Source organism: Panthera onca, chromosome D2 (genome assembly GCF_046562875.1).
Source record: "Panthera onca isolate mPanOnc1 chromosome D2, mPanOnc1 haplotype 2, whole genome shotgun sequence".
Taxonomy (NCBI): Eukaryota; Metazoa; Chordata; class Mammalia; order Carnivora; family Felidae; genus Panthera; species Panthera onca.
Genome location: NC_138349.1, coordinates 48,539,239 through 48,564,738, shown reverse-complemented (window position 1 = coordinate 48,564,738; position 25,500 = coordinate 48,539,239). Strand labels below are relative to the sequence as shown.

Sequence of the window (25,500 nt, the reverse complement as noted above, 5' to 3'; positions counted from 1 at the left end):
CAGGGAAGGGTGCTTCTGAGGAGCTCCTGAGTGGGGCTGGGGGTGAGAAGACGGGCCACCGTGTGGCATAGAAATCACCCGTGTGGTTAAGTATCCAACATGGAGGTAGGCCACCCTGGGCTTACATCCTGCTCTCCTTGCTTTCAAGCTGGGTCACTTTAGGTAACTGGCATGACCTCTCTGAGCCTCAGCTGTGGCGTCAGGACACGGAGCTAACCATATACCTCCCTGCTAGAGTCGTTTGTGTTGAGGTGTTGAGGATTAGAGGGGACGATGCGGGGGAAGCTGTGCCTGCGTGTAGTGAAAACCCTGTATCCGTTTGCCATCTCCCAGTAACAGACGAAACAGGTGGGTGGATAGGATAGCACCCTTCCCACCCAAAACTCAGCCATGAGAGGAGGAAAGCTGGGTCAGGGAGGAGGACACTGTAAGTTGGACAGGGAAGGAGAAGCAGGCAGACAGTGCCCTTTTGGAGAACAGGAGGTATGCAGTAATAAGGAATAGGTGTAGTTAAGTGTCTGTGTTTCGTTACTATTATTCCCACAACAGCTCCTATCACTGCTAATACTACCATTATCGATAATCCCATGCCAAACCTCTAATGCTATCATTTTCTCCTCCTAACCAACCAAAGAGTTCACTTGTACTGAGTCCTTACATGTTCCAGACACGGAACACAACACTGCACACACATTCTTTCGCCTCCACAAAAATATCGGGAGGAAACTGAGACTCAGAGTTGCTAATGACTTGCTCAAGGCCATGTAGCCAGCAAGTGATGGGGCTAGAGTTTGGACTCAGGCAGTCCCACTCCAGACCTGCACCCTCGGGTTCCGGGGCAGATGCCTTCCAGGAGGAGGAGGAAGGACGCTTGACAAGCGCAGGGTCCCGGATGAATGGAGGCCTGGCGCGTCTCTGGAGCAGGGCTGCCTTGCGAATGAGCCCAGTGGGAGATGCCTTTGTGGAAAAGTCTAATAACTTGTCTCTTGCCTTGTTTCACGAAACCTGAAATCCAACTGCTTTCCTTTGGATCTGAGCACTTGTCCTCCGTAGGTTAGCCTTGTTCATTCTCTCTGTCATTTGAGGACCACGGTGAGGGGCGTTGAGGCCAGGTCCCACACTCGAGCAGGCCTGGCTTCCAGTTCTGGCTCTGTTTGCAAGCTGGGTGGCCCTAGGCCTGTCCCTTCACTACAAGGCCTCACCGAGTGTCCTGTCCTTCCATCCCGGAGGGTGTGTCTGCCCAGCAGGAATCAGTGAAGCTCCCTGTGACTCAGGGACACCTGGCACAGCCCCAGGTGCGATACATTTTGCAGCTGAGACCCTACCCCCCCGCCACCCCCCACCATTCCAAAGGCCCAGGCCAGTGATGGCAGGAAACCGACACACTATGTCTGGAAAAGACCTGGAATTTAGAGATTTTTCAGCCATTCATTCAGCAAATATTTATTGAGCACCGCAGCATCCCAGGCCCCGTGCTGGATGCCTGGACACCGTGCGAGTGAGGCGGATGTGGTCCCTGCCCTCTAGGAACTCAAGGCTTGGTAGAGAGGACAGACTTGGAATAAACACCCCCCAGTGATGATGTCACTGTGATCAGTTCTACAGAGAACAGCTTAGAGGCTTTCTTGAGGAAATGACCCTAGCAATAAGGACTTCGAAGATCGTCCCAGAGAGGAGGGCAGAGAAGGGCGTTTCAGACAGAGGGAACAGCATTTGTGAAGGCCTCGGGTTCCGAAGGAATGTGGGTTCACATCCCCTCTCTACTTTTTCGGATTTGGTGTTCCCTGCACAAGATGCTTCTGAGCCTCAGTTTCTCACCTGTCGAATGGGAACAATGCCACCTGCCTCCCAAGGTTCCGAGCAACTGAGAGATTAAGGAAAATGAAGGTGCTGGTGTCTAACACGGCTTCCCTGAATGCCTAAGGAATCCGGAGGCTGCCACTTGGCTCCTGGTTTCCAACTACCCCCCGACACCCGAGGCCTCTGTCAGTACTGGTTGTTCCTCAGCGCAATTAGGTAATTAGGCCAAATTCAATTACACACCACACTCCCAGGTCTGTCTGGGGCCCGAGGGAGGCGTGGGCTCCCCTTGCTGAGGGGGAGCAGTGGAAACACTGGCTTGGTTCCCAGGACTGTACCTTCCTGCCATGTATCCCAGAACACTGCCTACATCCCAAATGGGGAAACTGAGTCAGGGGAGAGGCAGTGCTGTTTGGCCTCAAACCGTAGCATCCCCAAGGCTGAGATCCCTGCGCTGACTTCTTTTCCCGCCTTGAGCACCCCAACTCAGGCTGCTGGCCCGTGGCTTTCCCCGCCTTTCAGATTCATCAGGGATCCAGGCTCCTCATCCCCCTGGACCGGCTCCCAGATTGGTGGGAGGGTAGGGTTCAGCTTCTCTGTCACTCCCGGATTTGTGGCAGTTTCCCCGCCCAGCTACAGGCTGGCACCCAGTCATTGCGCAACACTTTGTTTGGCATGTGGGTTTTTGCAGTGAGCCTGCCTACCTCCAGTAAAGCTGGGCAAGCCAGGGTTTATAAATGCCTATAAGAGACTTGCTGCAGGCATCTCGACAAGAGCAACCCAGGTTGAGGGTAACAAAAGGGCCTTCCCAGAGACCGTGCATGAGACTTCCAGGGCTTTGAATATCAGTCTAGGAAGCTCTAACTTGAACCTTGAACCTGACCCTGGCAACGCTGGAGAGCCAGGGAAGGTTTTAGGTAAGGTAGCGACGTGGTCAGATTTGCCTTTTATTATACCTTAGCAGGTAGAGGAGGGACCAAGGGGCCAGAGGCAGAGAAAGCAATGTGGATGCTATTCTGGGTGTCCAGAAAAGAGACTGCTGGGGTGGCATGGTGCCATGTGTAGAGAGAAAGGGACAGATGGTGACTCCGGCAATGCCTTTTGCCCACGGCCAGCCCCTGGCCACCCACAGCCGGGCCTCGGAAGCTCCACTGGTGACGTGAAGTTGTGTTATCCTTGATTCTGGAGTTACTGGTTCTCAAGACTGTGCACAGCAGCTTTTGGGGTGAAAAGTCTTAACTTTAGATTGATTCATTTAATTCTAAAAAGAAAGTGGTTTATGGGGTTCTTTTCCTAATCCCAAAAATAATACACACCCTTTACAAACACTTACGGCATACGGGAAATTATAACGAAAGTATAGCTGAAATCCTGCCAACATAGGGTAACACCTTGGTGAATAGCTGTCATTCAACAGATACTTGTTGAACACCTACTATGTGCCAGGTACAGAGCCACCAGGGATACAGCAGTGACCAAAATAGACAAAACCCCTGCTCTCGTGGAGCTCATAGTCTACCAAAAAGGATATGTTTACAGGTCCAGAGCACATAGATTTATAAGAATGGGCTTAGTGGGCTCACCACCTTGGGACTGGCTTGCCATGAGAGGATTATGTGTGCCGTAGCCATCTTGTCCTTTATAGGTGGTCCGTGGAGGTCAGCTCAATTGTGGTAGTTCTTTTAGGGGCCTTCCGTTCAGATTTAGGGAGTCCGGTGCCCCTAATCTGCACTAGATGTCCACACTCGATGGGGAAGCGGTCGTGACCTGCTCTTGGTCACACAGCAATGCCCCAGCCTCTTTCCCAGGCAGCATCTTTCGGTTGGGGACTTGGCCTCCGGTGGAGGGGTGTGCTGTTCTCACCTGCCAAGCTCAGCTCTACAGATCCCGATTTCAACATCAGGCCTCCCACTCATTGCCCTGCCTTGGCGGCCACTTTGGATTTTCCTCAGACAGACATTCCTATGTGGCCTGTCTGCTCACGTCCAACTGCTCCCCCACCCTGGCCGCCAGAGCAGGGGGACACCTGGGACCACACTGGGGAGCGAAGAAAGCCACCAGATTCCCTGGGCTGCTGCGGGCTGGCAGCAAGAGGCTAGAAGGGGTAGGCGCCACTGAGAGGGTCCTCACACTCAGGACTGTCAGGAGGAGGGAAGGAGCCCACCAGGAGATGAAGGGTTCCCTGGTGAACTCTAATGGGCCTGGAAGGTTCATAGGGCTGCTCTGTTGCTGCCCCAAACACACTGAGGTGCTTGGGCATGCTTCTCTCCTCTTACCTATGAGAGCACCCCAAGGCAGAAAAGGCCACAGAAGTCATAGCCTACCAGTCTGAGCTCCCCTCTGCATTTCCGCATCCTTAGCTCACACACCTCAGGTGACAGGGTGGTCACCAACCCCCCCAGGCAGCCCCGACTATCCATCGTTTGAGCCCAAATTGAATGCCTCCACCCACCTTCCTGATGTGTGTGACCCACTGTGGATGAGAAAAGGAGCCGAGAGGTCCAGAGTCTGGCCTCCAGCCTCTCTGTGAGGAGAGGGAGGACAGAGTGGGGCAGACCCTCCATATCCGAATCCCGTCGGCTCATAAAAAGAGGCAGCTGATGGACAGGAGCCCTTTAGGACAGCAGGCCCTCGTATCCGTGTAGCACTCCACGTTTGGAGAACAAGTTCTTAACGCTACACTTGGTGGGAACACAGCATTGGGAGACACGGCTTGGGGCTCTGGAATAAGCCAGAAGTCGTAGGCTGGTCCTGGCTCTCCCACCGACTTGCTGTGTGATTGGAGGAAGGCCAGGCCCCTCTCTGAGCTTCGGTTTCCCCATTTGAAGTGAAGCTAGGGGGCTCTTCACTCCAATGCTGCATGAGTTCATGATCCCCAGTGGTCAAGAAGAGACTCTGTAGGGGTCTGTAGGGAAAAGGGTCGGTGGTAACAGGCCATGCAGGCTGGAGTGGTGGGGGGGGGGGGGGGTGCATAGTGGCGTCAACAGTTGCTGGGGCAGCCTGCATTCGGCTCCACCGGCCCCCCCGCCCCCCAGCCTTGGGCCAGAATGTGTGCGTTGCCTTAACTCTTTCTCTGTCTGAGCCTCATTTCTGCTCAGAGAAAAATGGAGGGCATCCTCCCGGGGCCTGCTTGAGCCTTTGTCTGGGGTGTGTCGGAAGTGGAATTCAGCTGCCCCGGGCCCAGACAGGGAGGTATGCTGCACAGGCAGACAGACAGACAGCTCCAGCAGGAAGGGAAATTGCCTTTGCAACTGCAGGGAGCTTGTGTCAGTCCAACCCGGGGGCCTTCCGGAAGCCCCCTGTCAAAGCTGTGTCCTGGGAGAGGCAATAAAACCCCAGGATTGCTGAGGCACGGACATTCGAGCTGCCTTGGCCGTCCCTTGCCTTCAAAGGCGACTCCAGAAATCAATGGAAGGAGATTCATTAGAGGCCTGGGTGGCGAGCTCCCCACCACCTCCGGCAGCCCCTTTGTTTAGCTGGCCTGAGCTTCCTGTCTGAACAGGCTGCCTCCGCTGGCCCGTGCTCTCTCAGACAGTGGGTCGGGGGCCTCATCTCTGGGCCAGGCAGGCCGGGGGAACGGGGCACCACAGACCCTCCTGTTCACTCATTCATTCCTTGAGTCACTAATTCATTCAGGCATTGGGTTCTTGTTTCATTCATACAGCAGAGATCCCGCATCTGCCTGGCATCCTTTAGAGCCTGTCAACGCAACAGGTACAAAACAGACAAAAGTCACTGTTGACATGGAGCTCGCCTTCTAGTCAGGAGACAGCGTTCACAAGAGAAATAAGCAGTCATAAATGCTGAGGAGAGAGCTAAGTCAGGAAAGAGTGGGAGGAAGTGTGGGGTGAGGCTGCCGTTTGGGGCAGCGTGGCTGAGGAAGGCTCCCCGAGAAGGGGTCACCGGAGTGCAGGAGGCCTGTGGGAGGTGGGAGGGACGAGAACCCGGCTACCTAGAGAAGACCACGGCTGGCGCACCTCTGAGAGTGCATCTGGGCCACTTGCGGCCAGAATGGCAGTGAGGCTGGCTGGGGCAGAGTAAACCAAAGGCAGACTAAAAGGAAATGAGGTCAGCGAGGTGATGGGGACCGGGTCACGCGGGGTCTTGTGGGTAATAATAATGGCTTTGGGACATTATGCTGACTGAGCCAGAGCCACTGCAGGAAGGGATTTGAGGAGAGGAGGGATGCGCTGTGACTCCAGCTTTAACAGCATCTCACCAGGGGTATTGTTTCGCTAGGAATGCCATCACTGACGTACCGCCACCAATTAGGCGGCTTGAGCTACAGAACTGCACTGTCGCATGAGTACTGGGGGCCAGAAGCCTGGGATGTGAGACCAAGGTGTCGGGTCGGCAGGGCCACGCTCCTCGGAAGACACTAGGGAAGGATCTGTTCCAGGCCTCTCTCTCCCAGCTCGTGGCACCATGACGCCATTGTCACTAGGCCTACTTCCCCCGTGCATGTCTGTCTCCGTGCCCAGATTTCTGCTTTTTAAGCGGACGTCAGTCATATGGGAGTACGGCCCACCCCAGTGACCTCATCTTAACTTGGTCATCTGCAAAGGCCTGTTTCCAAATAAGGTCATATACACAGGTACTGGAGAACAGGACTTCACACTCTTTGTGGGGGACACAGGGACACAGTTCAACCCACACCATCCCAGCACAGCCTCTCCGCCTCTCCAGAATGATCACCCTTATCTCCTTTGGGCCCCTGAGGACCTGGAGTTAGGTGGTTTCACTTCCGTTGTACAAAAGAGGAGGTACAGGCCGAGGAAGCCTAGGTGACTTGTCCAGGGCCACCAGCTCGTCAGCCCTTTTTTCCTGAGCCTCAGCCTCCAAATCCAGGCACATCCCCTCCCTCCAACAGCTCCTCAGCTAGCAGGGACATGGCCAGTTCCCTCCCAGCTGCCTGCCCCGCCTGCCAGCCTCTCTGTCCCAGTGGCACCTGCAGGCCAGCCTCAGGCAGGGGGGAGTGCACCTTCCCAGCTGAACAGTTAAAGGGCAGACAGCTCTTGAAGACTGAAGCCACCAGAGTACCCATTTTGTGCCTGGCTCCTGGGTTCCCACCCACCTCCTCCCTCCTTCAGCCTGACAGGGGGCTTTCCTGGGTCCCCAATAACCTTGCAATCATAGGGCTTCTCAGAGGTGCTGAGTGGAGGTGTGGGGCAGGGGGGTAGCTTTGTTTTCTGAATGAAATGATGATAAGATTTGGGCAGAAGCCAAATGCAGACTTCTGGGAATGCAGTCTGAGTATGGGACGAGGGCCCTGCTGGGGGAGAAATCCAGGAAGGGGCGCGGGGTGCTGTGATAGGACGTTCTGAGCCAGGGAGCTCTCGTTCCCCACCATGTCCCCAGTCCCCCTCAGGTGGAGCCAGGGCAACGAAAATGTCAGGTGGATGCTTTCAATCGCACAGAAGGTAAATAGGAAAAAGAAACACAAAATATTTCGGTGTATGTAATGTGGTATGCTGGAAACAATGTAAAACAAGGGTCGGGGGACATAGCTATCATCACTTCAGCTCGCTGCATGACCTCGGTGGTCCCTCTCCTCTGGACCTTTGAGTCCCATCTTAGCAATATAGCATGATGGTCCAGTGCAGACCTCACAATCAGATTGCCAAGTAGTTTAAATCCTTCTGGCAAGTTGTCCAAACCTCTCTGTGCCTCGATGTTATTCCCTGTAGACTGGGAATGATAATCACAGGTCGCCAGAGAGGGTAAGGATCACATGTTGATACTTGGAAAGTGTCTGGAAGCGTGCCTGGCAAAGAGCAGCCCCTCAGTCACTGTGAGTCCTGTATGATTAGGAAACAGGAGAGGCCTGGATCCAGCCTGGGGGTCCCAGCTCTGTTTCCCAAGTAGGAGTGCACCCTCCTGCTGCCCCCATGCGTGGGTAGGGTTCTGAGGCCTGACAGAGACACCTCCATTGGCTGGGTGCTCCTGGACCTCATCACTGCCTTTCCTCTTCAAGAGTGTACACATAGAATAGAGGGGATTGCCTAGGGCGAAGGGAGAAGGGAAAAGGGACGGAGGGAACAGCATTATCAAAAGCCATAGGAGTTCCTGTCCTGGCCCCCTCGGAGATGGGCAGGAGAAGCCCCAGGAGAAGGTCTCCGGAGACAAAGCCCCTGAGTTGACCCCTGCCCTCACTGCAGTAGCTTGAGCCTTCCTGGACCCGCCACGCTGGCAGTGAGACAGATACTCCCACGACCGGTGACCCCTCCCCCCGCCCCGCACCCAGTGCATTCCTTTATTGAATGTACTCTGGACCCTGCACTTCCTTCGTGGGTCCTGGGAGGGACCCAGTTGTATGAAAATGGATAAGCCAGGAAGCTCCCAGGACCAATGCTCATGCCTGTCACACTCACGTGGAGATCCGCCCAGGGCCTCCCTGTCTCTTTCATTCTCCTTCCGAGTGCTCCAGCCTGCCTGGGTGACATTTGTGAGTCATTGGGATCCTTGCTGAGACCTGCTGAATCAGCAAGCCCTGCTTGTGGAAGACCCAGCTCTTCAGAACTGAAGGCCCAGAAGAGCCACCCCTTGGGTTCATTGTTATGCCTCTCCTCAGCCCCAGTCAGAGCAAGCTTGGCTTTTGTCTGTCCCCAGGTCTCCCAAACAAAGCCTGGCACGGTGGTGACCCAGCCTTGAGCCTGGAAGCCCTGGGCGGAGCCACTTTCGACCCCTGGGTGATCTACATCCTAGGTGGCTTTGCTCTTTTCCGCTCACTGGCCTGGGCTGGGATGGGATCCAGGAGGCCCAGCCCTCTGCAGGTTAGCAGGGGAGCCCTGGACGAGGCTTGTCCTGCACCCCCAGGCTCAACTGTGGTCCCCTCCCCCCATGGACCCGCAGAAGTGGGTTCCACATGAGAGGTTCCCCCGGCTGGGTGAAGAATCCTCCCGCCCGCGCCCTCCGGAACGAGCCGCTGCTGCCTTCCTGGCTGCAGCGATGTGATTTATTGGCGGCTCTTCCTCGCCGGGGCCCATGGCAGGAGGAGTTCAAACACCCGCAAGAAAAGCCACCCGCTATTGATCCCCACATCAGGCTTTCCGAGCGCTCGCAGGCATTCATCAAGGAGCCCGAGTGCCGGGGCCACAGCTCTCCCTTTCTTCCTCCTTTCTTCTGCCTCCCAAGTCATCCCCCCCCCCCTCCCGGGCTGTCCCCCCCTCTCCGAGGTCACTCGGAGAGCTGGCCGAGAGACTGCCGGCAGAGGTGGAGGGTGGCTTTGTCTGCAGCCCTTTCCTGCAGATCCTTATCGAGGCTTGCGCCCGGAGGGCGGAGCAGGCCACTTGGGGCTCCAGGCTTTCCAGCAAATCTTTGGAAGTTGGAGAAATGGAGTTGGAACGAGAAGTGAGGAGAAGCCCTTCTGGGGCAGGAACTGGTTCGAGTACCCGTATTTCTGTAGACTTGGGGCTTGTAGTATTCACAAGAGCTCGCTAACCTAGTGGGCCCTGGGGGGCTTGAATAGGGCCGCGCAAGCCTTGAAATTAGCATGTGAAAACCCTAGCTGCGGCCGGGGGGGACTTGTGGGCCGGCTGATGAATGGATGCTTAAAAACAATTTGTTTTTCTAATTACGTAAATCTGCTGGTGAACAGTATTTACTTTTTTTTTTTTTTTTTTTTTTTTTGTCTTACCTGGGGAAAGTAAAAAATGGTGGGTCCCAGGCATGTGGAATTTAAATAGGCATGTTAATACTTTTCTCCCACTCCAACCTTGCAGGACTGGGAGGCTGGGGAGGTGGGTCGGTGGGGTGTCTTGATGGTTTTCCAGGCAGTGATGCCAGGTCTGTGTCCCTCTGGTGTAAACTTCAGGTCCAGTCCAGATTATGGCTCAACCTACAGGAAGTGGTTTTTCTGAACTCAGCGCCTGGGGGCTGGCTCCATGGTACCAACTCACACAAGGCATTTCAAGAATGAACCTGGAAGTTCCAAACATTTAGGTCTTTGGTAGCTCAGAAGGCACTAAAAATCAGACTAGTACTGTAAACTATCATTGCACAGAATTTCTGGAAGGGGAGGATCCAGGAGAAGTGTATTCTGGTTATCTGAGGTTTTGGCTATTTGAATTCTGGATAATCTGACATTATGTTAAAACCAGATTAATGTTAGAAACCTGGTTTGGGGGGTTATCCATCTCAGTGTTTTCTTCTGAAAAGTAGGTCAAGTTGTCAGGCCCCATCTGTTTCTGGGTGTCAGTGGCTGGGCATTGGGCTTTGGAGAACATTTTCTAGGGGATCTGCAGTGGGGACTGGGCCAGCCAAAGTGAGAAAGATAGGAGAGTCTTTATAGGGCCACAGGGCTCTTCCCTCTTGGGATCCCAAACCCCTATGGGGCTGCTTACGTGGGCAGGGCCCCAATGAATGTCTCACTGAATGATTGTCCCCCAAAGAAACCATTCTAACCCAGAATAAGGAAGACTCCTTAGAGGAGGTGAGATTGAGCAGAGCCTAGAATCTGTGCTGAGTGGAGGAGACCCTCTTTCCCTGGCTACTCCTGGGGTTGGCCCTGCAGGAAGGGGATGCCAATTAATCTCTTTTGCAGGAAGCCAGTTCTTGTCCAAAAGGCAGCAAGTTATGAAGTATGAATTAATCCATTTAACCAGCTCCTCGGAGGGAAAGCCCATGACAACTGCATTTCCAAATGCCATCCCCGAAAGTGATATTTCAAGTGGCAGTGGGTGGGATTAGAGCCTGCTAACGATTTATGTCAAACAAGGAGCAAGAACATAATTTCTAGATAAGTGATTTGTCTCAGCCACTTCCAGGGCGAGCAGGAGGACAGACAGTAAGGTTTAGGGGCCAGCCAGAGGCTCAGCCTGAAAAAGGAGGGGCGTATCTGAGAATGAAGTCTCCAGAAGCAACAAAGGCTAGTGGACCTGGTCAGTTCCCAGTCATGTCTCAGAGAGCAGTGAACAGCAGACAACATAGAGGAGATTTTCAAGACAGTTCTGGCTACCTTCCTTTAGGATGAATGGTGGGACCCCACTTACCTTCCTTGTCGTTTGAGTTAGCTAGATCACCAAGATACACTGGCTGGTGGGTAGGGCTGGGGGAGGGGGCTATAACACGTTTCTCCCAAGGGGGTGACGGTAATGCGAAGAGGGAGGGGCGTAGAGCCCTTTGGGCAAGAGAGGGGGTGGGCTTCCAGCGGTGTCTCGGGGCGGAGGGGTGGAGAGGGAGCAAGCTCAGCTCAGCGCCAGGAGCCCTTGCGAAAGACAGGCTGGAAGGAAGAGGCCTCGGCCACCACAGGATGCAGTGTCAGGAAGGCAGTAGCTCCCGGGGCGGGGCAGGGCCCAGCCGCGCACCGCAGCCGCCCCCGGCTTCCCTACAGCCGCTGGCCCAGGGCACAGGAACTCCCCTAAGTCGGGGAGGTCGAGCGTTATGTGAGCCAGCTCACCCTGCCCCCGGCTCCGCGCTCGGGGAATCCCGAAGGTAGCAGGGGCCTCTGTGCCAGGTTGGATGCCAGGTCGCCTGCTTTCTCCGCCCCCTAACCGGTTCCGAAAATCCTTCAAACCGAGGTCGCAATCCGGTTGACCCAGTCCCGCCCCGCCCCTCCCCTTCCCCCACCCCCACCCCGGCCAAGACCGCCTCCAGGCCAGCTCCCTCCTCCGCCCCCACAGCCCCCCGCCCCCCCCCGGGACCCTCATTAGCATGACCACTCGGGAGGAGTCGCAGGGAGGCCGTGGGGGGCGGGAGACACCCCCAAGTCAACCACCGCCAGCGCCTTCTCGGCGGCCCCCTCGGGCGACAGCGCTCCGGGAAACCCACTCTCACAAGTGTTGCTTCCAATTAATTGCCCAGGCGGCAGGGGGTGGGGGGAGGGGACCCTGGTCGCCGCCCCCGCCCGGAGGCTGGAGCGCCGCTCGTCGGGTCGTGCGTTCGCTCGGCGGCGGCGTGCACCAGCACCACCCCTGCGTGCAAGTTTGAAATGTGAGCTGCCTCCGATTCATACTCGCTCGCGCTCCCTCGCAGCAAAGTGGCTGGGCCGACGGTCTGCGCGCGCGAGTGAGTGCGGGCGGCGGGCTGGGGGGCGGGGGTGCGGACGGCGAGGCTCTTGGGGCGGGGAGGGCGCGCGCGAGCCGGGGCTCCCTGGAGACGCCGAGGCAGGTCTGCTAGCCTTTCATCTTCCTCGCGCGCTCCTCCTCCTCCCTCCCCTCCCCCCGCCGCGGCGCGCCCGGCCTCCCTGGAGCCCCCAGCCCCACGCGGGCGCACGCAGGGTGGGTGGTCGCGCCGGCGGGGTCCCGGCGCGCAGCGCAGGGCGCGGGCCGTGGGAAGTTTCGCTGGCGCGCCCCGTGCGCCCCCGCCCCCCGCGCGCCCCCGGCCCATCCCCGTCCCCGGAGGGCTGTCGCTTGCGCCCGGGCGCGCGGCTGGCTGCCTCCTCGGCGGCGGCGGCCCCATTAGCGGAGCCTCCGCCTGTGATTGGCTTCGCCCGGGAAGCTGGAGACGGGCGATGAATAATTGATGTGTGCGGTGCGGTAGCCGGACGGCGGCGGCGGTGGCGGGCAGCAGCAAGCGGGAGCGCGGGAGCCGGAGCGCCCTCGGAGCGGGCAGCGCGGAGCGAGCGGGCGCCGGAGCCGCCCGGGCCCCCGCGCCGCCGCCGCCGCCGCCCGGGCGCGGAGCGGGGATGCAGGCGGCGCCCGCTGCCTGCGCGCAGCCTTTGTTCGGCGCCGGCTGAACCCTGCCCGGAGACGCTCGCCTCGGCCGCTCACGGCCGGGCCCCAGCCCCCCGCGGGCGCCAGGGTGGGACCGCGGCCGACGCAACTTCTAGGTGAGTGCGGGGCTGGAGGGGTCGGCGCCGGGGCGCCCGCGGGCCGGGCCGGGCTCCCTCCGGGCGCGGGGGTGAGTGTGCCTGCCTGTGTGTGACAGAGGAGGGCCGGTGCATTGTGGGTAGCGCCGTGTGCTGCATGGTGTCAGCCCGAGGCTTGGCCGCGAGAGTGGCACAGGCGTGCACCGGGCCCGTTTTGTGCGCCCACAGAAGGGGCCCCCGTTTTTTCTCGGGGCCCGGGGCCGGGGTGCTCCCCCGTACTCTTCTCGAAGGTGAAGTGTTGGCTCTCTAGCAGACATCTTACAAGGCTCCGTCCTCAATCGGTTCCTTTTACAAAAATGAGGATGGGCCAGGAAGCCTTCCGGGGAGGCAGTGGCCGAGGGTCTTTAACTTCAAGCTGCTCCTTTGTCAGCTTTGCAGCCCTAATGTTGAAAGAGCCCAGAGACCCCCACAGGCGCTGGTGATGCCACCATTGCGGCAGGGCGCCCTTCGGAGAGCTGATGGGTGCGGAACGGGGACTTCTGACAAGTGTTTGCTGGGAAGCCTGCTGGAGGAGAGGATTTGCACTGGCCGGCAGGAAGGCGCCTTTCTGGGGCTGCCTGACACCAGGCTGTGAGGATCTTGTTTAAGGCCTTGGAGAGAGGGGTTCTCAGAAGACTGCTGGGGCTAACTGGTTGTTTCCTGGTCCTGAGCACATGGTTTTGTTGTTGGGGTCTTTCTAGCCTTGGTGCCCAAGCCACTAACTAGATAGGTCCCAGTTCCCGGGTCCAGCTGAAAGCCAGCTCCGGGGAGACTGGGAGAGTTCAGAGCTGTGACTTTACTTGCCCTAATCCTTTGTACCAGTGGAGGGAGGCGGCACCTCCTCAGATGGGGTTCAGGTAACTGTCATTCTCAGGGTGGGGGGGTCCAGGTACCCTGCCCTTGACCGTCAGGCCAGACTGCCAGGTGGGCACTGGGCATGGCTGGTGGCTCCTCCAGCAGGAAGATTTTGAGAGGCAGCTGGCAATGAGTTAATGGCCCATCCTTGAGAGTGGGTGCAATCTGGGCCAGAAATCCTGCTGGGGAGTGAGAGTGGGCAAGGTGGTGCCCCCCTGAATTCCAGGATGGCCCTGATGGTGTATAGGGTCCCAGTTCTGGGGCAGGATGCTCCTTTCCCATCCACTACAGAGCAAAAGGTTCTGTCACATGGCAGAGGCTAGGGGGTGGGGCTGTGAGCCTGGGGGTCCACGTGGCTACTCATAAGCCTGTTCCCCTTTTTTGTGTATTAGCTGAGCAGTGACTACCCCCCCCCCCCAACTAGCGGGATTCAAGTCCCCTCCTGAGCTATTTTTACCCTGAACTTCCTTAGTGAGAAACCACCAAACAGCGATGCTTTGGTGAGAATCTGGGTCTGAACCGGAAGCAGCAGCCTGCACTGAGTTTGACTTGCTTCACAACGCTGTCTCCTCTCCCCTGCACAGCCTCCCAACCCCTCCACCTCGCTCTCTTGCCTCTCGGTTCTCACCACAGCCTGTGCACTCAGAAACTTAGGAGACCCAGCTTCAGATGGGAGAACATGTGTGAAGCCCTGAGACCACCCGGCAGGGGACCGAGGAAGCCAGTCTTAGCTCCCCCTGGAAGGAGGCCTTGACCGTGAGCCCCTTAAAGGCAGGGGTCATAGTGGTCCTTGTCACAGTGTAACCCAGCGCCCACCACAGCGCCCGGCAGGTGGGAGACCCTCGGTGATGGCTGAGTGCGTGAGCAGAAAGCGAATGGGCTGCTGTGTTCTCTGCTAGGGTGGGGAGGGGACAAAGCAGTTAAAGAGCACTTCTGGATGTAAGTTAGTGTTGGTTGAACACAGAGCAACGAGGCCCTGCTCCAGTCCCTGGGAACTCTCAAATGAGTCCCCATTCTGGTGTCAGCCAGTCAGACTGAGAGAGGTGCCCCTGCAGACACTCAGCCACAGTCCTGCCTGGGAGTTTCCTGGTGGCTCTTTCTGGGTCACATCCCAGGGAGTGAGGATGGCAGAGTGTATCTGGAACTGATAGCCACCAGCCCCGGGGCGGGGGGGGGGGGGGGGGGCTGTTTACAAATTTCAGTGAATTAAAAGCAAAAGTTCAGCTTTCTCCTTTGTAACAGCCGCATTTCAAGTGCTCAACAGCCACACGTGGCTGGGCAGATTGTGGAACATTTCCACCATGGCAGAAAGTGCCATTGGCCGCACCGGCCTAAAGGGATGGAGACGTAAAGCAGAGGTGAGGGCCTGATCCAGGGCCCGCAGGTGCGAGTTTGTTCAATAAAGCCACCTTCTGTCTTCTTAGCACTTTATTTCCTGACCGCTTCCCTGTGAGGGGAGCATGGGCTAGCCAGGTACTCCCATTTCGTGCGGGAGAAAGCTGAGGTTCAGTCTGGCCCAAGGTCACCCAGCCAGTGGCATGTGCCCCTCCCCTACGAGTGCTCTGCCACCCAGCAGAGGTCAGCCAGGGGGCAAGGGTGGGCAGCGGTCCCAAGAGCAGCGTTAGACCTCCCTGAGGACCGTCGTGGTGCCTGGTAGGCGTCAGTCTTTGTGAAGTCATCCATCGATCGGGCGGGAGAGCCAGCTCAGCCTCGGGTCCCCAGGAACAGAGAGTTCTGTGCTGGCAGAGCTGGGAGAGGGAGAGAGAGACTCTGGGTGAGGGAGGTGTTTACCTTGATCGATGCAGCTTTGGTCCCCAGGGAGAGGCTGGCTCTTCTCCGCAGGGAAGGACCCCGGCAGTGGGCCCGTGGCCAGGTTCGTTAGCACCACCCCAGAGAGAGACGTGTGCGGACCCCAGCCCAAGGGGAAGAATCGGCTGGGGACATATGGCTGGCCCAAGATACCCTTTGCTCCCACCCTGCCAGGGCCTGCTGCCCCTCGTGCCATGGGGCATTCGTTTGGCGCACTTGGCCTCACTTCCCCCCAGAAGCCTCAGCTGCAGGAGGAAACTCTCCCAGGGCCTGGCAGGGAGGCAGCAGCCTCACAGGGGAGCCTGCTCAGGGAAAAACAAGCCCCTGCCCTCCAAGCACGCCCAGCTGGCTTCTCAGGGAGCTCCCCGGCCGCTAACCACAGGCAGGGAAGGACAGTCAGCCCACTGCCCAGGCCGGTGCAGGGACTCCCTGCTCCCAAGGTTACGCGGCAGGTGAGCCTGAATGGAGTTAATGCCCTCTTCTCTCATGGTCCACTGCAAATCCCAGTCTGTCATTTTTGAACTTGAGGTTTCTATAAGATTTAATTGTGCCTTGCTTCGGTTTCCTGTTCCAGCCCTGAGATGAGGTCATTTTGTCTCTGGCTTAGGCCCTATGTCCTGAGGTCCCCACCTCACCCCAGCATCAAGCCTTACTGCAGCCTCCAGCTCTTAAATGGCCCTGAGCTGACGGAAGGACAAGGTCTGAAAAGGGGGGTGGCTCTCCGCCAGGGACCTCCACACACCCGGAAGGGGGTCTTCAAGGCCCATCCAGGGGGCCTTTAAGAGATGAGGGGACCTTTGGCCACACGCCCAGGTTCCCAGTCCCCTTGAATGACGGAGGGTGGTGTTCAAGGCCCCTGTGCCTTTCCCTGGGGTCAGGGTGGGCCGCCCTGGGAATGCCCACAGCACTCTTGCTCCCCAGAGTCTGACGTGCTATGTGTTCTTCAAAACAGACTGACAGGGCCAGGCCCTCACCCCACTGCCCAGAGAATTAGGCTGGGTTGCCAGACAGTCCCCAAGCAGATGAGAAAGTGGGCCCTTTTCTTCCCTGTCAGTAGCCCAGGCCTTGGCACTGACCTCTGCTTGGAGCCAGCTCTAGGGCCTTCTCTGAGCCCCCGTGACCCCTGCCAGGTCCTCCTACTGGCCCCATCCACCTGTGGGTAGGGCCTGGCCTTGTGAGTGCCCCACTCCCGGCAGTAGTGGGTGCTCCGTGCGCGTTTGGTGAATGAACAGGGGCTTTCGCCAGGATGCCCACATTCCTGGAGGCCACAGCTCCCTCTTGGGAGAGTCCGTAGTTCCGAGGTAGGGCCCAGCCTCTGTGATTTGGCTTTGGTTTTGTAAAGTTCCTCCAGATAATTGTGATACTGTTCATGGAAACGTGGCTTCCAGGGCCCAGTCCTCAAATGACAATATCTGTGATCTGGTACCAAATTGGGGTGCGACCTTTGGCCAGTCACTTCCCTTCTGGGAGCCTCTGTTCTCATCTCTGTACCGAGAACAGTGCTCGCTGTCTCATCTCTAAAAGGTAAACTCCACTCTGGGAGGCTCGTGCTAGAGGGGGCTGGTGTGCGTGCTGGGGGAGATATTAAGGTGCGGCAAGGCAAGGAGAGTTGAATGAACAGAGGCCCGTGACTCGTACCGTAAGAGCTGTGGAAGGAAGAGGGGGAAATGGTGACTTTGGGGCTGGAGTAGCCAGAAACTCCCCCCAGGCAGGACTTGATTTTGGAAACGGGAGAATTTGGGTCTCGGGCGCAAAGGGCAGGGAATCTTAGGCAGGAGGGTAGAACGACCACGCAAAGGTTTGGAAACCAGGAGGGGTGTGGCACCCTCGGGGAAGGGAGGGTGTCCCTCCAGACGAAGCACCAGAGGTGAGCATGGGAAGTGGAGCTGTTGCTGAAGCTCCGTGGGGAGCACAGATTTTATCCTGGGGGCAATGGGAAGGTTTTGGATCCACACATGCCCCTGGGACTCCCAGGGCTTCCAGGAGCAGGGATGCTGCTGAGCCGCAGGCAGGAATCCACGCGGGGAAGTGGGGAGCAGCGAGAGGCCTCGGTGCGAGGTCACAGTTCTGCTGCAGGAATATCCCTGCCTCTGCTGACGCAATGGAAAGTCTCCTTGTTGCAGGGTTCCTGTTTTGTGGTTGCCCATGGTGGGGGGCGAGGGCAGTCAGCTCTTCTTCTGAGGAGCTCCGGGAACTTGGGGGAACTTGTCCAGACCTCCCCTCAGCGCCCTCAGCTCTGTCCTGGAAAAAGGGGAGATGTGTTTGTGTCTCCAGTCCCCTGGGGGTTACAGCCAGGCCCCAGAGGTTTTAAATCAATGTGGGCAGTTCCCTGGGACTAGAGGAGACGGGTGACAGGGGATAGCCTCTGGGCTTGCCGAATTTGATCTCATATCATGTCCGTGGTCTCCTCGGTCAGAGCCTGAGGCAGCTAGAGATTTATAGACACCCTCTCCACCTCCCAAGAGTGTAATCTGGTTGGCAGATTCACAGTGTGCACAGAAGACATAACAGGGTCTGGTTCAGCTCCTACGTGTGGGAAGGTGGACTCTGAAAACTTGGCGGGGGGAGGCAGGGGGGCGGGAAGCCCGTGGAGGCCTTCTTTCTATCTCCTCTCCATCCCGTGGCTTCTAGGCCCAGCTCAAGTGTCACCCACCCAGGAGGCCTTCCCTGGTCTCCCACCCCCAGCCTACCTGTAGACATGGGACCCTGTCCCCTGGCAGCCCTTTTCACCCTTTGGATGTCCCGGACCCATAACCTTACACCAGCCTGTTTTATGGGGTCACTTGCCCACCCAGGTGTCCGCCCCACTAGGTTGTGAGTTGTTGCAGGACAGGACATCCATGACTTCTGTCAGGGCTGGGTGCTTGATAAATGTCTCTTAAATGAGCAGCCCAGGGCGTAACTGGGTCACAGCAAAGGCAGTCACCCAGGAAGAGATGGAGAGGCCTGAGTTCCTGGCCCAGCTCTGGCTGTTCCCAAGTTGACCGCGTGAGCTGCCAGAGCCCTTGTCCTTTTTGGGGAACCCACCTGTAGGAAGACCACTGGACTTGCTGTGCTGTGTTATATGTGGCTATTTAGATGCATTTTAGCAAAAATTAAGTGGAAATGGATTTTCAGTTCCTCAGTCACACTAGACGCATTTTGGGTTCTCAGTAGCCCCGTGGGGTTAGTGGCCCCCGTGTCGGACAGGGTAGTAGTGGGACTTTTCCATCGTCACATCTCTGTTGGACAGAGCTGCACCTGGGAGTCTCACAGGGGCTTGTAGCTCTGCCATCACGGTGCTGTGGGGAGGCGGGGTCCCGCCGAGGCCTGCCTCCCTGTCAGCAGCCCCAGTGACTGCTCCTACCCTGCCTCCCCTTGCCCAGGACCCTGGACTTCCCCACCCCACCCCCACCCCCACCCCCGTCTTTTCTATGAACCATGGGGTCCCAAAGGACCTCCCTTGCCCCGTCCCCACTGGGGGTGTTAAAATGAGGCATCCTTCCAAAGACAGTGTCGGGGAGTAATTATGAAACCCACATCTGTCATTTGCTGGGTGGCTTTGGGCAAGTCGCTTAACTCCTCTAAGCCTATTTCCTGGTCAGCAAATAAGGCTGCCCGTACTTGCCTCTGCCTGGCAGGGTTGCACTGGGGAGTAGATGGGATGGGGTGGAAGGCATTTAGCTCGATGTATGGCACATAATAATTGCTCAGTAAGTAGCAGTTTTCATTACTGTTGGGTTGACTTCATTCCCTCACGCTGTACGTTTAGCTCCTAAGCCAGCTGGGCTTTTGGTTTCTCCTGAGTTCCTGAGTCTGAGAGGCTGGGTTCTTGTCCCAGCTCCTCCTCAGGCCTCAGTGTCCTTGTCCGTGAGATGCCCCTTCCACTGTGTGTAATGACCAGAGAGACCTTGCTCTGCAATTGGCTGGTCCCCGCTCCTGCGTGACCACTGTAGCAGGAGATCTTGAGAAGGCCGGTGGGGTGGGGGGGTCGGGAGTGTGTGAGTGTGCCTGCCACTTGTCTGTCCCCATGGAAAGCTGTGGCGCTGTCCCCTGCTGGCAGCCTTCAGAAGGTCCCCATGTGTCCTAGCTCCGCAGGAAGTGTGCATGGGCCAGCACCCGCACCCACTTTTCATTTCCCTCTTGGGGAAGGCGCTGTAAACCCCTGCCTTGGACTCCTAAAGCCTTCTGGATGACGTGCGCAAAAACCTCTCCCTTTTGAGGTCCACGGACCGTTTGCTGGGGTCTGTGAGCCCCAAGTTGTGTGGGGTGTGTTTTCTGGGCAGAGGGTCCCATGAGCTATGCCATGTTGATGTCGCTCTTGGGGTCACAGCGGCCCTGGAGAAGGTAAGGCTTGTGGGTCCAGGCCTGGCTTCCAGGGTTTCAGAGGGCTTCAGGAAAGACACTCAGTGAAAGGAAGCTGGGAGGAGGTCCCAGGAACTTTTGTACTTGGTGTGGGGCTCTGGGCAGCAGAACAGCACTCAGGCCCAGCCTTGGGAAGTGAGTGAGGCAGCAACAAATTCAGGGGACAGATGGTGTGTGGGTGCAGGGACAACCGGGGTGGAGGGGGGGAACCAGGGGCTTCCTGGGGGTTGTCTCCATGGGGAGAGGTGGAGGAGGTGAGGGCTAGGCGTTCATAGAGAAGGTTCCACAGCATGGGGGTGGTCGTGGGGTGTTGGGGGGGTGTGGTCAGGTGCAAGGGGTATGGCCCTCCTATGGCTTTACCTATTGTGGGCTGGAAGCCCTCAAGTTCTCAGAGGTCCCCCCTCCTGCGCCTTGCCTACCAGCATCTCCCCCACCCCCTCTTCTGTCCCTTCCACACACTGGGACTAGAAGGGACATGCTCTAATCCTCTCTGAGCCTCAGTTTTCTCATCTGGGAAATGGAATAGTACCCATCTCCTAGGATTGTAGGAGGATCAAAGAGTATATTCCAGCTACAGCTTTAAACACAGTGCTAGGACCCAGTCAGGCCTGAGTGAACATTAGCTATCCTTGCTGCCCAGTCATGGGTGTCCTTGCATTTGTGCAAGGCCCGTTTCTCTAGGGACACATCCTCCTGCTTCGCTGCCTCGTAACCCTCCACCACAGCCCAAGCCTCTCAGAACGCTCCCCCGACCTCCACCCACCCATGCGCCTGCGTGGGGGCCCTTTTCCTGCAGCACAAGCCCCGAACTGGTGAACATGCAGTTGCCCACCTCCCCCGTGAGCCCAAGAAATCCTGGAGCCAACCCCCCGCGCACTGGCTCCCCACTGGGGCCTCCCAGAGCTCTTGGCCAGGAGCTCAGGACTCCCTCAGCATTTGCTGAGAGAAGCTTGTGGCTTCTCTGCAGGGCTTTGGGACAGCTTGTGTAACCCTGTGGTGTGTGTGCTTTTCACTTGCCAGCAACAGGCCCCTGAAAGCTCTCGGGCCTTTCCGAGCACCTTTCTCGGGCACCTCCTGGAGGTGCCCTGGAGGGAGCCTAAGCAGGAACCGTCCTAGGGGCTCAGGGCAGTGGCCCTCGAAGCAGAGAACACCCTCCCCCCAACCTCACTGGACCCAGGGTGGCCTTTACCCCTGGGTCTCCACTTCTGTGACCCCTCCCCACCATATGGTGGCACCAGGGAGGGGGGTGCCCAGAGGTCCGCATTGGGCTAGGAGAAGGGGCAGGGGCCAAGCATTTGCTTCTCTTTGTGAGCACAGGCTCCAACTTCTTCTGTCCGGGCCACTTTGACCCTTGAAACAAGGAGGGATCCTCCACCCTCCCTGTGCCCCTGCCTGAAGGCACTCTGAGTAGTGGGCAGCCCTGGTGGGGTGGGCCTGCCCCTGCCGGGGAGCAGGGAGCATCACTGCGCGGTCAGGTCACCCTCCTTACCCTGCACTGCCTCACTGCGAGCCAGGCTCCCACAGCCCGTGCCCGCCCCCGCCCCCCCAGAATTAAGCCTCCCCAGCATCAGGCCTGTCAGGGGCTGATAATCCTGTCAGCTTTGCATGGAGTTGTACCTTCTCCAAGACAGGCGTTTGCTGACCTGGATAAGCTCTTTGTCCTCAGGTTACAGTCTCTTCCATGGAGATTTCTTCCCAGGTTGTGGCTTCCTGATTGCTCCCTCCGTTCTCCCAGGAGCGTGGGGTGCCCCCCGCAGTGCTCTTGGGCCCCTGCCCAGAAGGAACCCAGCCTCTGGCCAGTCCTGGCCTGGGCTGGCTTCCCAGGACACCTCCCTGGTCTTAGATACCTGTTACCTGCAGCCTTATTGGCCTCCACCCGGGTGATCTGAGCTTGACATTTCTCTGCCACTTGAGCTGCCTCCTCCCTAAAATGGGGGCACCCTCCCCTCACAGGCCTGTTGTAACAGGAGCTATAGAGTGCATGCAGGCTGCTGAGGGCACTGGATGCATGCCCTCCGTGCCTGTATGCTTACTAATATGCTCGCCTGTGACCCTCTCCCAGTTCACTGCGCGATAATTACAGCACTCAGCATGGCCCCGCGTTTGTGCGGGAATATTGGATTTCTTCAAGTTCATGGCTGGAGCTCATTCGAGTTTTTATGATCCACATCCAAACGGGCAAAAAAGTACACACTAATATGTTTTGAATGAATGAATAAATAAATGAAGGGTTGGCTCTGGGTGGGGAATGTGGAAAGAACAACAACAACAACAACAAAAGTCCCTTAATGACCTAATGAAAATGTCAGAGCCGGGAGGCACTGGTGTGCAGGGCCGTATGTGTGCCTGGGCATGAGACGAGGGTGAGCCTCATTGGGGGGCGGGGGGGGGGGGCGTGCTGGAGAACAGAAGTATATGATAGAATGTTTGAAAACCTCTGTGGGTTTTGCATTTGTGTGCAGGTACCTCGTACCCATGCAGTTGAACGTGGTTGTGGACATGCGGGGGACATTTATAAGTTGAATGGTTGTTGGATGAATGTATTACAGCAGTGCTTTTGTGGGTTTGCATAGATTTGCGAGCACAGGGGTGTTGGGAGCATGTCTGTGCTGTAGGAGCCGGGTGGTGTGTGTGACATGTTCTCGTCCCTGTGGGGCACACAGGTGTCCACATCAGCCCTCTCGCCATGCAGGGCGGTGCAAGGGAGAGGCAGGGCCGGGCCGTGTGTGGCCAGCCCCTCGTCTTACCAGTTGTGTGACCTCAGGCAAGTACTGAGGCTCTGTGACCCCTCAGCCTCCGCATCTAGAAACGGGGATGACGATAGCAGCGACCTTGAGATTGCTGGGAGCACCCACCGGGTCCATGTGCCTGGCACAAGGACACGCTTCATAAATATCCGTTGTTATCGTTATGCTAGGATAGGAGGATGGTTCTCGACTACACTGGGGCCCACAAGTAGAAGGTGTCCCAAGATAAAGGCAGTCAATGTGTCTGGCCCTGTGCTGTCCCTTCCCCAGTGCAGGCATGCCCCTGTCCCTCTCAAACTGGAAGACAGACTTGGAGCTCTGAGAGAGGGGCTCACCCCGAGGCCTGGATGTTTCTAGGGATATTCTTCCCCCTGAGAGATGGCCCAAGGGCATATAGCCCAGTGGCCTTCTCTGTGCATCACTCCAGGGACTAGGGGAGGGCCTGGGAAGGCTTGCTGGAGCTGACCCCAGAAGGCCTGTGTCGTCCTCAGGAAGAGGACTCTGGACCCTCCCAGCCCTCAGGAAAGGGTGTTCCATGGCTTCCCGGGGAAATGAGCCCTGACTAGCCACAGCTTCCTCTCTGCCTGTTTTGGGGATGGCAGAGGAATTCTGTGAATGCTGTCAGAGCTACTTGGAGAGAGAGAGAGAGAGAGAGAGAGAGAGAGAGAGAGAGAAAGAGACTTGCAGATTGTTGGGATATCAGAGCTCTGTAGAGTCATAGACTGCTGTGTTCCACCCCTCACGAGAAGTCACTTGCCTCTCAGGGCCCCCACTTTCCCCATCTGAAAAATGGGGCCATTAATTCCTGTCCTCCTTAGCACTAGGGTTGACCGACCCAGGGCAGTCTGGGTCTCTGTGACCTCACAGCCCTGTCCCCTGACCACAGACACCTACGCAGGGAGCGGCTCCCACTCGAGCTGGTCCCAGCCTTCTGCGAGCCTCAGCATCCTGTTGCCAGTTCTGTTAGCTCCCCTTTAAGGGGTTGGTGTGGGGAGAGAAAACACCCTGGATTGGTGGCCTTACCTTAAACTTCCCACCCAAGGACCTGACTTTAGGGTGCTAAATAAACAGAAGCCAGGGGTCATTGGCTGCCCCCATGCCCCCAGATTTGAGGTTACAAGTTGGAGCAGGGAGTACAGATATCAGATGTTTCCAGAGCTTGTCAGAGTCTAAAAATGTGCTTCTACCCAGGTGGTACCTTCTCTCCCCTGGGAGGGGAGCTACTGTCATTACCAACCCTGGGCAGATAGGGAGACTGAGGGTAGGAGTCAGGCAGGGTCAGGCTAGAGTTGAGGCTCTCTGGTCTTTTACCTCAGTGCCCACCAGTGACAGCGCCTAAGGGGGTGTGGGGTCCAGACCATAGGATGGGAACCTTGGTTACGGTAGCCTGAGCAGAGAAAGGATGAGACAATGACCCCAAAAGAGGGCCACCTGCCGGACGTGGAGCCTGCCTGGTGGACACGCGGGCCCGCGCACACATGCACACGGCCACGCACACAGATACTCCCCACCCTTGGGGGATCCCTCTCCATCTAGACAACTCGACTGTAGTTTCAATTCTCGTTTTAGCCAACTTTGTTTTTAATGTTGAACAACTATCCCTTGTTTGTATATACTTCAGCGGCAAAGTCCCTGGGGGAGAAGCAGTCTGTTTTCTTAGGCAGAATCCTGGAAGTCCAATTAGGGAGTGATCGTTCCACTTCTAAGGTTTTCCAGCGGCCGCCTGGCATACCCTACGGAGCCCCTAATTAGGCAGCCAGGGCGCCCCGGTTCAGGGCCCAGCCCGGCTGGGGGTGGCCCGTTTGAGGGCCAGGCCGGGGCAAGTTCAGAGTCCGAACGCAGGCCGAGGAGGGCCTGCAAGGGACAGGACATGGCCCTCTCCTCCATTCGAGGAGAGCTGATCCTCCTACTTGCCATCCACAGCCTTGACTGGCTGTAAGGGCGACATGCGGGACATGACAGCAGAGGCGGCCGCCCGGGGTTTAAGGAAAGCCACACCGGTAGGTCAGGGTGGCCTTCAAGCCCACGCCGAAGCTGGGTGCCATGGGGCCCAGGAGAGGAGGATCCACTCGGGTGGGGAAGGGCTTCCCTGGCGAGGTGAACGGTGCGGAGGACGGTTAGACAGGTACAAGGGGGCAGGCGGTGCGAGGAGAGCTGACGGGGAAGCAAACACCTGATATTTTCACCGTGGACGTGCTTTTCAGTACGTTGCCCCATGGTCTCCGTGCACTTTGGCTGGGGAAGAAGGGCATGTGGTTGAAAAAAACACACGCCTTGTAGCCAAGCGCGGCCTGCAACCTACAGGTTTGTCTGAGCTGCTGCAGCTGGTGCCTGCTCGCTCCCCGTGGGTCTTGGCCTCCAGCCTGGGCTGGCTCAGTCCTGTGGTGCCATGGAGTGCCCGTGGCCGCCCTGGGGGGCGTTGCCTCTCCCCTGGCCCGGGCCTGTTCCCTACAGCCTCTGGGAGGTTCGGATTTCTGCCCACCAGGTGGGCAGCTCCCCCTGTTCCCTGCAGCAGTGGCTCAGCTCACAACACTGCCCTGCTCCTGCCACCTGAGCCCCCCAGGTGCCATCTGCCACCCTGTTTCCAGGCAGCAGGTAGGTGGCCTTGGGGCAGGGGCTAGGGGAAGGCAGGCAGATCCCAGATGGGGCAGGCAGGGTGCCCCAACCCTGAGGGGCAGGTAGTGTGAGGCCAGCCAGCTGGCCCCTGGGCTGTCCCACCTCTCCGGGACTGGGCGAGAGCAAGTCTGGTGAAGTGTTGGGCGTGTGTAGCACAGGGATTTTTTAGTACCTCTGTCTTGGTGTCTCTGCGTGTATGAGCAGTGGAGTCTGTGGGCATCTGTGTATCTGAGTATCCGACCATGTCTATCCCAAGCCTGGTCATTCCCTGGGCTTTCCTGCTTCCTCCCTGTGTCTCTCCACCTGCATCTTCCACATCTCTCGCTGTCTCTGCATCTCTGTGTCCCCGCCTGTCTCTGTCTCAGTTCTGAGCTGATGAGGGTTCCTTTGCCGTCAGAGCTACCTCCCCCCGCCGCCCCAACGCTGGGTTGCTCTGCTTAATTTCATTTTCCCGGGGCTCCAACTCACAGAAATAAACCCTCCCTTCCCACCCCTGCACTTTTTTGATTTAACAAGCCTGCTGGAAAACAATAGTGATTTCCG

The 25,500-nt window shown here is 57.6% G+C and overlaps 1 protein-coding gene across 10 annotated transcripts in view; it reads left to right on the top strand.

Annotated features, from left to right (window-relative positions):
* Positions 1-25,500, top strand: part of ZMIZ1 (zinc finger MIZ-type containing 1) — a 234,259-nt gene that overhangs the window by 153,203 nt on the left and 55,556 nt on the right. Inside the window, exon 1 of one of the 10 annotated variants that reach the window (XM_078434467.2) lies at positions 11,888-12,568. The exons of the other annotated variants lie outside the window; for them this stretch is intronic. The gene's annotated coding sequence lies outside the window, so the exon portion shown is untranslated. Of the gene's footprint in view, positions 1-11,887; positions 12,569-25,500 lie in introns of those variants that run through there. 10 annotated transcript variants of the gene reach the window in all.